The sequence below is a fragment of the Microtus ochrogaster genome, chromosome 2 (assembly GCF_000317375.1).
Source record: "Microtus ochrogaster isolate Prairie Vole_2 chromosome 2, MicOch1.0, whole genome shotgun sequence".
Lineage (NCBI taxonomy): Eukaryota > Metazoa > Chordata > Mammalia > Rodentia > Cricetidae > Microtus > Microtus ochrogaster.
In genome coordinates this window covers 97966313-97978929 of record NC_022010.1, presented here as the reverse complement: position 1 = coordinate 97978929, position 12617 = coordinate 97966313, and positions in this window count along the sequence as shown.

Here is a 12617-nt window from a genome sequence, read left to right as displayed (position 1 = left end):
TGAATATGTTTTATTACCATTGGTTAATAAAGAAGCTGCTTTGGCCTATGGCAGGGCAGACTAGAGCTAGGTGGGAAAACTAAACTGAAGGCAGGGAGAAAGAAGGTAGAGTCAGGGAGATGCCATGTAAATGCCGAAGGAGAAAGATGCCAGAACCTTACCAGTAGGCTACAGCCTCATGGTGATACACAGGTTACTAGAAATGGGTTAATTTAAAATGTAAGAGCTAACTGAAATACACCTAAGCTATTGGCCAAGCAGTGTTGTAATTAATATAGTTTCTATGTGATTACTTGAGTCAGAGTGGCTGGGAAACATAAGAACACTCACCCTCTGCTTATACGCAGGAGGCTGGGAATGAGAGGGGCAGAGTTGGGAGATGCCAGTCAGCTGCCAAGCAAGCAGCATATGTGAAAATGAGGTAACAAGCTGTGAGCCTTGTGACAAAGCATCAATAGAAATATGAGTTACTATAAGTGTAAGAGTTAGCTAGTAACAAGCCTGAGCTATCAGCCAAGAGTTCATAACTCATATTCAGCCTCTGAGTCCATTATTTGGGACTGGGTGGCTGGGACAGGAAACTCCACCTCCAGTGAGCAGTTATTTCAAGCTCCTCCTATCTTCCATGATGGGCTATACCCTTGAACCCAAATAAACCTGTTCTCTCTAGAGCTGTCTTTATCAGGACATCTTATCACAGCATCAGAAGGAACCAAGACAGCTGTCTTCTCTCATTTACAACAATTTCAAGCCCTGGGCTAGAAGAGTGTCCTTGCCTTCTATCTCTGGACCTAAAGATCCCAGTTTCTGAAGGAAGGCAGCAGAGAGCGTTTGGCAGTTGCCTGAAGCTCTGTGCAGAGGCAGATCTGGGAGAGGACAGAGATGCTAGAACACGGCTTACCAGGAGGGGTCCTGACAGAAGATGGGGTTGTGTCATCTCTTACCTGGGTAAGCTAAAGAATCTCATCCTGTGTAAAGACTTGCAGTCTGGGCAGCTCGACCCAGTTTGCTGCAGTGGGTTATGTTTTATTATCAACATGAATCCATTTACGACTGTAGAAATGACCTATAGTCATTTAGACAGGAGCCTCCTGTCACTGCTAATATGTGTCTTCCATCTCCCAGGGCCTTGCATACAGCATCACCTATCTCTACCCTACCCTACATTTACCCTGTAGGTCTTATGTGTTCTTCACCCCATGACGAGGCAGTGACACCCCCGGGAGCTCAAACAGGTGACAGGGACGCGACTGCTATGTCGCAGAGGGAGACACCATCCAGACGCCATCCTCAGCTTTCTTAGCTCAGCGCTTTATGTTTAGTTCTTTGACGTCACTGACTTAATGTTTTTCTGGAGGGTGTAAAAATCTCTATCCAGATTAATTTCTCTTCAGGAGGAAGCCCGACCGTTGCAGTCATTCCCTGAAATGTCTCCACTCCTTTGTCAGGGATCAGTCGGCTACATTTACAGGAGTTTACTTCTGGGCCCCTGTCCTGTGCATCTTCTTGTCTGTCTTTTCACCAGTTCCACGCTGCAGCCTTAGAGGAAGGCCTGAAGTTTGCTGGCATCTGTCTTCCAACTTTCTTTTTGTCCTTCTGTCTTAGGGTGGATACGAGGCATCTTTTGTTTCCCTTTAGATACAGTTTATCAATATCCCCAGAACAGCCTGCTAGGAGGGCCAATTGATTTGTGACAGAGACACACAGATAACTCAGAGGAGAAATGAGAACAAATTGGTGCCGCAGCAACTGGACATCAAAACCAAAAAGGAAAGAAAAAGGACTTGAGCTAAACACAATACATATTAGCATATACAAAACCAACCCCGACTGGATCTGAGATTTAAGTGGAAAACATGAACTTGTAAAACTTTTTAGAAGATATAGAAAAAAAAAACCCTCATAACCTGGGGTAAGGTATAACTCACAGACAGAAGGTCAAAAGTATGGTCTGTGGAAAATATGAATAAATCTGCCTTATCAGAATTAGCATATCAGATGGTACAGCTTTCTGGAATATAATTTGCCCCCCCCCTTTTAAGAATTAAACAATGTACCCTGTTAGTTGCTATTTGCACGTTTGGGCATGTCTGCCAAAGAAATGAAAATGCATGACCACACAAAACCCATGTTTTTCATTAACAGGTTTATTGGAAACAAAACCCTAATTTCGAAACCCTAAGACACTTTTGAATAAGAGAGTGGCAAGCCGCATGATGGACCTCCCACTGAGGACCGCTAGCTAGACCTGATGGAAGACGCAGCCCAGGAATCTCAAAAGCCACATGGAAGAAGACAGCTCAGTGGCTAAGAGCACTTGCTTCTCTTGTAGAGGACCCAAACTCATAGCACCCATTCAGGAGGCTCACCACCACCTGGAGCTTTCTTCTGGCCTCAGCTGTCACACACGTATAAATATAAATAAGTCTCTCTCTTTATTTATTGAAAAAAAGATCCAAAAAAAAATGACCAAGGGAACATTTTCAATGACCTCGTTAGCAATTTACACAACCTGATCAGGCAGAAGAGTCAGCTGTGTCTAGCTGGGACAGCAAGTACCCTGCACGTGGGTTGTGAGTTTGGCGGCTTTGAGGGACCTCCATGAAGCCAGACCTGCATACTCTAATTCTGTTTTTTTTTTTAAATCCCAGATAAGAGAAGAGATGTGAAACTACAACGAGTAAGGGAAGGAGAGGGTTGCTTTTGGATAATTTCTGATTTTTAAGATTTTCTGTTTGGAGAATGACCTGGGCGGGGGGGGGGCAAAAGTGGAAATACAGACATTAGTCAGAAGGCCATGGCCGTAGACCCCGAGATAAGGATGGAGCAGGGACTAGCCTGAAAGATGCCAAGACAGAGGACGAAGGTGAGGCCTGAACATCCGTGTGATCCAAACCTCCTTTAGCACCCACCTGATCTATTAGAACGCGTTCTCCTAGACTCCTTCAGTGCAGAGACAGACACTACAGAAAGCACTAGACAGCAGAGTGTATTTATCCACCACAGGACGGGGCTTCCTCCTCAGCCCACTTTAAATCCGAGACTGTTCATCATTCTGCAGCAGGGACTTCCTTCCAGGGAGGCCTGTCTGGCTGCCGAGAGAGAGAGATGGGGGAATTTGGCCACTGTTCAAAAGAACCGATGTGGGGGAGAATAAAAAAGAAAGAAGCAAGCTCCCCTCCGGAGATGAAGAGGGTTCCAGGGCCAGATAACCAGGACCCTAGCTGTGTCTGGCTCAGCACACAGTTGAGAAAATCTCCCTCTTGTTCCCCAAGTCCACAGATGGAGCATATGTTCTGCTTGAAATTTAATGTGAAAACTGTTTCCACGGTGGAAAATGATCCCCCATGCATGGGGAGAATGATGTTGGTTAACATGTTTTTCCGTTTGGTACCGAGAATGTCTCAATAGACGACAGGACCCTCAGGTGGAAACTTGACGGAGTTCGGGCCTTGTGAAGGGAGTGGTGGACAGTGGTAGCTACCTCAGATCCACATTAAGATGCTGTTTATTAACCTTAAAGTCCCCGCATCACTGACAGGGACAACCTTACACACTGGGTACTGTTTAAGAATGTTTCCAGCTGCAAGCGTGGCAGAGACGACTGGAGCTTGTCACCTCAGGCTGGCAACTGATAAGTTGGTCCCTCCAGCAGCTGCTGGCATCAGGGAGTCATCCCCAGTGTCTGGCTGGTTATCTAATGGCTGTCAGCATTCTATTGTGTCTGCACACTACACAACCCTAAAGCTGAGTCCGAAGACCTAGTTTTGCTGGTTTTCTTTCTTTAAAAACTAGTAAGTTTTGTCTTCACCATTTTGGCCAAATTTAGGTTTTATGTTCACACCTAAACCATTCTTTGCACGTTGAACTTCACGCTGGGAGCTTGTGGCTTGTGTGTAGGTTCTCTCTCATGTCCATTTGTTTGAGCACTTGGTCCCTAGCAGGTGGCATTCTTTGGGGAGGTTGTGCAGCCTTTAGGACATGGGTCCTAACACATGGATGTAGGGCTATGGGTAAACCTTGGGAGTTTAGGCCACTCCTCCCTCTGCTTCCTGTTCTGCCTAGGTGCAGCAAGCTATGCTGACAAGCTGAAGACCATTGCCACCACAGACAAAATCCACCCCAGCCACTATACCCTCCCTGCCATAAGGGTCTGTGTCCACTAAACCACGAGCAAAACACATCCTTCTTCCTTTGCTGTGATGAAACACTGTGGCCAGAAACAGCATGGGGAGGAGAGGCTTCTCGGCCAGCATGTCCCAATCCCAGTCCATCCCAACGTGTTCCAGCGATAACATATCACAGAGGGAAGTCAGCACAGGAACTGGGGGCAGGAACCTGGAGGCAGGAACTGAAGCAGAAGCCATGGAGGGTGCTGCTTACTGGCTTGCTTTCCGTGGCTGGCTCAACGTGCTTTCTTATAGACCCCAGGACCACCATTCTAGGAATGTACCACCCACACGGGCTCTTGGACCCTCTCACATTGATCGTAAATCAAGAAAATGTCTCCTAGATTTGTGTATAGCCCAAAGTGATGGAGGCATTTTCTCAGTTGAGGCCCCCTCTTCCCACAGGACTCTGCATGTCAAGTTGATGAAACACGAAGCTGCAGCTAGTTTTTCAGTCACGAGGGCATGAGAAATGACAAATACTTTCCTGCCCTAACTGTATTACAGTTCTTTATCCACTCAAGCTCAAAGCCAGATTTTAGCCTCTCTAGCAATATGCTGTGGTTTATATTTTTGAATAAACAGGCTATGGACGCCGCCACTGACAGTGCTTGAAGTGGTTTTGCTGTCAATAGAGATCATGAGTTGGAAATCCCTCATTTGAAGATAGAAAACCTGGGACCTGGAAGTCCAGAAAGAAGCTAATGTTGAAGTAAAATCTTGGTCTAACTGTCTCCAGGGCTTGGGCTACTAGTACTACCCTCCGACAATGTGTGTAAAATATGTATTTTGTTTGTATGTCAGGTGGTGGGAACAATGAACTTACAAGGCTATTTTTTAAAGTCACACAGATGATTTATGCTAGATGAAGCATGAGGCAGGCATGACTGGATTTTGCCAGTTAGAAACCCTGTTTGTCAGAGGGGATAGACAACCTGAAACACCTTGTGATGGTGGTGTCTCTTGGCACAGTCCCAACGGCCTGAAATAATGTAAGGCAAGAGGACCCACATGTCACTCCTCAGTTCCCTCTCTATTGACTCAAAATTAGAGCAACGTACTCATGCCCCAAGGCTGCCATAGCAAATCCACAAGCATGGAACCTCCAAACAATGGAAATATGTCCTCTTGTAACTCTTGAGGCCAAAGATGAAGGTGAGAAAGGGCTGCAGAGTCCAGAGTCAGTCATGAAGGTTATAGTCTTTCCTATTCCAGCTTCTGCTGGATGGTGGCTCTTCTGGGCTCTGCTGCATGGATCTAACTTCTGCTGCTACCTTTATATGGCCGCCATAATTTTTTCTTCCATAATTTTTTGTCAGGAGCACTCACCTTGAGATGAGTGCTAACCCAGTAATCCTGGATGATTTCATCTCAAGGTCCTAAGTTAAATATATTTACAGAGACTCTTTACCAAGAGGTCAAGTCAGAGGTGCACAGCTTGGCCACAGTGCAACTCAGATCTCAGGCTATTATCCAAATTTAAATGAAAAAAAAAAACAAAGAAAGTTTAACATTTATCTATCTATGTATCATCTATCATCTATCTGTCTGTCTGTCTGTCTGTCTGTCTGTCTGTCTCAACAGAGTTTCACTATATAGTCTAGGCTGGTCTGGAGCTCACTCTGTAGCTCAAGTTGGTCTCCAACTCACAATCTTCCTGTATCTGTCTCCTAAGTCCTGCTACAGGCCTGTGCCATCATGTTTAGTGAGGAAGTTTACGTTTCCAAAGGGTCTAAGAGTTCATGCTGCTATCAGGGGTCTTTTTCATTTTTTTATTATCTTTGCTTGTTTCAGTTTTATTTGTTGCCTTTCCCACATTCTTGTTTCCCTGTGAAGTACTTCCTGGAAACCTCACATATTGACTTTATTGGTGGAAAAGGTGCTCCTTTTTCAGAGCTCTGTAGTAAATTCCCAAGGAAGACTCAGATTGGCCAACCTGGGTCACGTGTCCATTTCTAGAGAACGTGTTTCTGTGGGACGATTTGACAGTGACTGATGACCCCTCTATAACTAGAGAGAAAAGAAGGAGCACAGCCCTTCCAGGGAAGGGACCCCAGACAAGAAGCTAAATATGTTATACTGAAATTTTAAAATTTAAAAACCAGGAGACTAATTGTATAACTGGAAATTTCGAGTGAGGTTTTGTTTTGAAACAACGTCAGAGGACTGGGTAGTTACCCATGCTGGTTCCCTGCATCCTCTCTACCATCTGCACTCCAGGCCGGTCCCCTCACACGAAAGCTTCCTGAAGCTCCCAGGAATCTTCCCTCCACTCAGCCTTTCAGAGCAAAGAGAATTCTTTCCACAGGGTTCCAGTGAAGCTTTCTGAACTAACTGATCCTTTTGGCTTGGGTCTCATACCCACCACTGAATTAATACATGGGTTTAGGAAAGAGATTCTTCCAACCGACCTAAATCAAGTAGATTCTCTGTAGATGTTTTCATGGGACCATGACCTGGCTCAGTCGGTGAAGGCACTTGTATTGGCCTGAGCTTGATCCTATGTAAAGGTGGAAGGAGAGAACTGACTTCAGACAGTTGTCCTCGGACGTCCACATGTGCACCATGGCATGCAGTCACGTGCCTCACACATGGGAGCACACACGCACGCACACGCGCACACACACACAAATAACAATTTTTAAAACCATGCTTTGAAGAACATTTTGATTTAGCTAGGAAAACGTGTACATTCTTAAAAACAAACTGGCTTCATTTATTGCTATTTTCTAAGGGTTTTAATTTTAAAAGCCAGGAGACTAATCTTTGATCTCGTTTCCACAAAGTGTTTGGCAAAGTCCACCATGACCATTTTGTGAATGAGACAGAATCTTAGTGCCTCTTACAGCTGTCTGTTAACCAGACTGTTCACTCCCAATCTCTCATTCTCATTCTCTTCTGTTGTAACTATTTTCAGACCATCTGCTTAGAATTTATTGCTGACCAGCTTGGTAGGATATCTCTTTAGTGAATGTTTTTCTGGCAAATTCTTTTTAATAACTAACTCAAAGTAGTTCCTTCTGCCTCTCCCTCCCCCTCCTTCCCCCTCCTTCCTCCTCCTCCTCCTCCTCCTCCTCTTTTTCCTCCTCCTCCTGGGATTCTTTTCAGCATTTCTCTTGGATAAATGTGTAAGGGTTTATTTTTTCTTCAGATTTGAAGATGTATTGAAACGGATACTATTGCTATTGATGGGGAACACATTTTCTTTTGAAAGGATTAAGATGGGTTTGAATAGTAGTCAATGTGACAGCCTACATTTAGGCAGAAAGAAATCTCTTGTCTAAGTTTAGGATGTGAGAGAACACACATGGCAGCACCGTATGTGAGAAGACAAGATCCAAACAAGCCAACGGCATCGCAGATCCTGAGGAAAGTATCATCATCCCACGCCTGGGTGAGCCTGACCACGGCAGGTCTGCTCCATCCCCCACAGGGCATGCCACTGACGAGCTCTAATGGGGCTTCAGTACCTGAGCACATCTTTAAAGGGGACATTGACAGTCTCAGCAATTCTCCAATCAAGGCTCTCTGAAGGCCAAGGCATTTCAGATCATCCTGAAAGGAAGAATAAGATACACTCAGTTCAAGGAAAGAGCAGCTGCTCTTGAACAGGAAAGGACTCACAGAAGGGGCAAGCGGCCTGCTCCTCGACCCCGGTATGTGTGCCAGGAGACTGAGAGACACTTCTGAGGGTAGATCTGACTCAGGATGAGAGGACACTTCTTAAGAAACACACGATTGAAAGAGGAGGGACTCCACACATTCCTCGAGGCCCTGCTCCATAAGACGTGAGGAGACCTTTCCCACGGTCTCTTAGGAGTTCCTAGACATCTGTATAAACTAGAGAAATCACACAAGCTGGTTACAGTCCCTTTCCAGCCCGCGTCTGAAGTGCATCCTCTGGATAGTAGGAGTCAGGCTGTACGGAGGGTCTGTTTCTAGGCTGGTGAGCACACCCCTTCCTCATGCTAATGGGGACCAGTGAAAGACAGGACTGAATTGAGCTAAGTAAGCCTCCTCTTCTCAGGTATCCATGGTATTTTGTGAAGGGATACAGGGAGCATTCTGGATGCTGTCTGTTAAGAGTTGGGTTTCATGGAGCTAGAGAGAGGGACTTGCCTGTCACAGCCTGGTGTGGTTTGTTTTAGATGCTGTTGGCTGCTGGTCGAGAAAGTTGGTATAGCATGAGTGTACCCTCATAAAGTTAATGTGTTATAAGCACTGTCTTCTGCCTATCAGTGATATTTGGTGGCGCCCTTTAGGAAGTACTTAGGGGTTCAATGAGGTTGGGGCCCTGATGATGCCCTTAGCGGTTTTATAAGAAAAAAGTGAATTGAACAGGCACACTTGATGTCTCTTACTGTGTAACGCCCTCCTCCATGCCACGATGGACCATAAAAGCTCCCACAGGTACCAGGCAGAGGCCAACACCATGCTCTTGGATGGCCCAGTCTCCAGAACCAAGAATTACACAAACTGATTATTTATAAATTATCTCGTCTCTGATAATCTGTCCTGGCAACAGAAAACCTGGGGCCGGGAGTCTTCCTACTCAAAGTGGGCTTCCCCACTGGGCTGGGTTGGAAACAGGTCACTAGGTGCCAGCTCTGGTTGAGTAGTTGCTGAACCAGTACCTGATACACTCTGCCTATTACAATTTGGTAAACCAGCCATGGTGGCATGAATGCAGTGGCTCCTTCTCCAAGAGGCTTGGAGAACGAGGAGAAGATGTCTGTGACCCTTCCAGGTATACAGCAGCTCGCTTGCTATGCTGGTTAATTTTCATTGTCAGCTTTGTTAGATTAGCGAATATTACAAATTAAATGATCCTCTGAAACCACGAGCCAAGATACATCCTTTCTCCTTTAGTTATTTCTGTCAAGTACTTTGATCACAGCGTGCAAATAAGTAATGGACCCGCTGACAGAAACTCAGAGCCCTGTGGGAGGTGGGGAACGCAGGGGAGAAGAGGTCCCCGAGTGCCTGGGTCAGGCTATGGGTGAGAGTCTGTGTCTGTGGCCCAAGCCTGTACACTTGTGCAAAGCTCTCACGCTGCCTCAGACACAGGACGCAGGGCAGCCAGCGCCTCCCTCTCAGTGTCTGAGATGGAGGAATTAAGGTCAGTGCTTGCGAAGAAATCCTATCGTGGGTCACAGTGCTCAGAGCTCGCTGGGCTAGAACCTTGTTTGCAGAATAGCAAAGCAGAGAAGGCGGACTCCGGATTTTCACCCCAGCTTTACCCATGTATTACTATGTGTTTCAGCTTCCCTGGGCCCCCCCTGCATGAACTAGGAATAATAGAGATGACCTCATGGTGCCTGAATGAATGTTTGAACACAGCCACACTTTGTTGATCTAAATTTCCATTATTTGTTCTGGAAGAACATTAGTCAGAGCTCCCTTCTAGAGCAATAAGCTGCCACAGGAACTCCCTGGGCCTGGATAGTGTGGGGGAACATCAGCTCTCTGATGCCGAGGAGCGAGGTGTCACATCTTTCCCTTAGCTGAACTCATCCACGCTGGTACCTGGCTACCTGCAGAGCAAAGGAGCTCTGCTGCAGCATAGCACATTGGAGGCCTGGTGATGTAGTCCCTGGAAACCAGCTCTTCCCATTGGGGTGGGGGAGACCATCGCTGCAGGTTCCAGAGAGGGGTACGCAGGATGCAAAAATATACAAACAAGCTATTGGTCTGTGAGAGCCACGTATTTTAAAGTAATAGTAGCAATGACACCATGCAAAGGAGGGTCCAGGGAAGGCCTCGTCAGCCACCGAATCCGGGACATGAACCTATCCGGTGAACACTTCCGGTAACAGGAAGAATGGTGCTGGCTTCTGAGCTATCCACATCAGATTCTCCGTACCCTCTCTCCTCATTCTATGCTCGAGAAAACAGATACAAGATGAGCAGACAGTCACCTAGGAGAAGCCCCCTGACATCCAACTTTTCTCTGCTTTTCAGAGGCCAGCAATGACTGCTCCAGCAGACAGGAAGTGCTGCCGTCCTCAGTTTGCAGAGAGAACTCAGGCAAAGCAAAGGAAGCAGAAACTTTCCAGGGGCAGAACAGTGTCAGAGCTCGGATGTGAACCTGAGTTTTTGGTTCCAACATTTCCCCCTGTATGACGCTGAACTACTGAGGACCCTATACCGGCTTTTACTTGAGAGTGGCGCATGTCACGCGACTTTACTTGCATTTGTTGACAAGCCCAAGCCACAAAGTCAAATCTAATGCCAATGGATACAGACAAGTAAGGGATTATCATTCCCGTCAGGAGGGGCCAGTAAACACTTGAGCATAATAATGCTATCCACAGAAGTCTCGAAGCGTTAAGTCCTGGAGGATAGACAAAGAGTTCTGCCTCTAGGATGGCGACCTAATAAAATGTCCTTGTCCTTGATCCTGAATCATCCTAAGGGGAGGAGGGAGGAAGGAGGAGCAGGAGGGAAGCGGGATCAGAGAGGAGCCCCTTGGAGGCCAGTAGCATAAATTAACCAGGAAAGGAAAAGGGGACAGCTAGGCTCTGACTGGAAAGTGACAAGGGCAAGTGCCCTTGGCCCAGGGAGGACTGGGGTGGGAGGCCAGCTACCTGCTTCAACCAGGGTCACCAGACTCCAGGAGGGAGCAGAGAGGAGCAGAACCCTGGCAGTGCCTGCAGCTATTGTCTGGTTGGAAGAAGCAGCAGTCATGGCTCTGTGACCCAGTTTTAATCCTGCGCATTTGTGATGAAAGCTGGGGTAACCAAACTTTAGTCTGTAAAGGAACTTAATTTCTTTTGAAAAAAAGAAGATGAAGAAGCACCACTGTAGATGAGTGCAGATCAGGATAGAAACAGCCAGGAAGAGAGCAGGTCACTCGGAGGGGCTCGAAGGAAGTGGTCCCTCTGAGTTTAGATCTGCCTGGGCTGACACTCAGAATGAGCGGTGATGATGTAGTGTTTGGGGGCCCAACGGGGTTGTGAGCACATTTCTCAACAAAAATCATGGCATGCACACACACACACATGCACGCACACACACACACACGCACGCACGCACGCATGCACGCACGCACGTGTATGTGTGTATATATGTGACCTAGGTCAGAATATTTTAAAGTAAACTGGCACAAAAAAATGTGAGATACAATGTCAGAGTCTACTGGGGTTCTTGCGACTGCTTACACAGAAGTTCTCTCTGAGGAGAGTGTCTCTCTGGAGGTGACTCACCCTGAGTGGACCCTCCTGTTAGCTGTCTAAACACTAGAAACATGTAAAGGCTTCTCCATCATCATCATGGCAGGACGCATGGTGGCACACAGGCAGAGTTGGTGCTGAAAGGTAGCTGAAAGTTCTACATCTGAACAGGCAGGATGGGACAATGATGCCACTGGGCCTGGCTTGAGCTTATGGAACTCCAAAACCCATCCCAGTGACACACTTCCTCCAACAAGGCCACACCTACCCAACGAGGACACACCTCCAAATGGTGCTACTCCCCAGTGACCAAGTGTTCAAGCATAACGGCCTAAGGAGGTCATTCCTATTCAAACCACTCTTCCAGGTTCCAACAGTCTTCACTCCTTTCTGAAACATCACGAGCTGAGTCCCTACTATGTTTAATTTTCTCTTGGTATCCCAGACTTCTCATTTCCCACCAGAATGGTCCATACCAAGCCCTGCTTATGGCATACTGGGCCTTCTCTAGCCTACAGGCCAAATGCTTCCACATTTCTTCCCAAGACCAACTCAGTGGCCACGGAGTCACATGGTCATATTAATCACAACATGTCTGGTACCAAATTCCTATACTGGTCACCTTTCTCATTGCTCCAGCCAAATACAGGACGGTAAACAACTTGAGGGAAGAAAGGCTTCCTTTGGCTCACAGCTCACAGGGTGGGGCCATCAGGGCAGGGAAGGCACCAGTGGAAGAGGGGTGAGGTGGCAGGAGCTCCTGTGCTGTTGCAGCAAGAGGCTGTTTGCTCGTCTCTATCTGAACAGATCAGGGGGCCCAGAAGGGGGACGATGACTCTCAGCTTTCTCCTCTTCTCCTTTTTATTCAGTCTGGGGGATCCTACTAATCCACAGTTGGGGAAGCACTCTCCCAGATGCAACCAAAGGTGTATCCTACTAATACACTAAGTATTAGTACACTAGTCCATGTATGTGGCAACCAAACTAACTGTCACAATCCTCAAGTCTACTTCAGTGATTTGAATGAAAATGGTTCCCATAGGCTCAAAGGGAGTGGCACAAATAGGAAGTGTGGCCTTGTTAGAGGAAGTGTGTCATTGAAGGCAGGCTTTGGGGTCTCAGATGCTCAAGCCAAGCCCAGTGTCACTGTTTCTTCCTGCTGCCTGCCAATCCAGATGCAGAACTCTCAGCTACCTCTCCAGCACTGTAAGACTTTAAGACAATCCTGAAGCCATTTCTGACAATTCTGAATCCTCTCAGCCTCTGTGCCATAGTG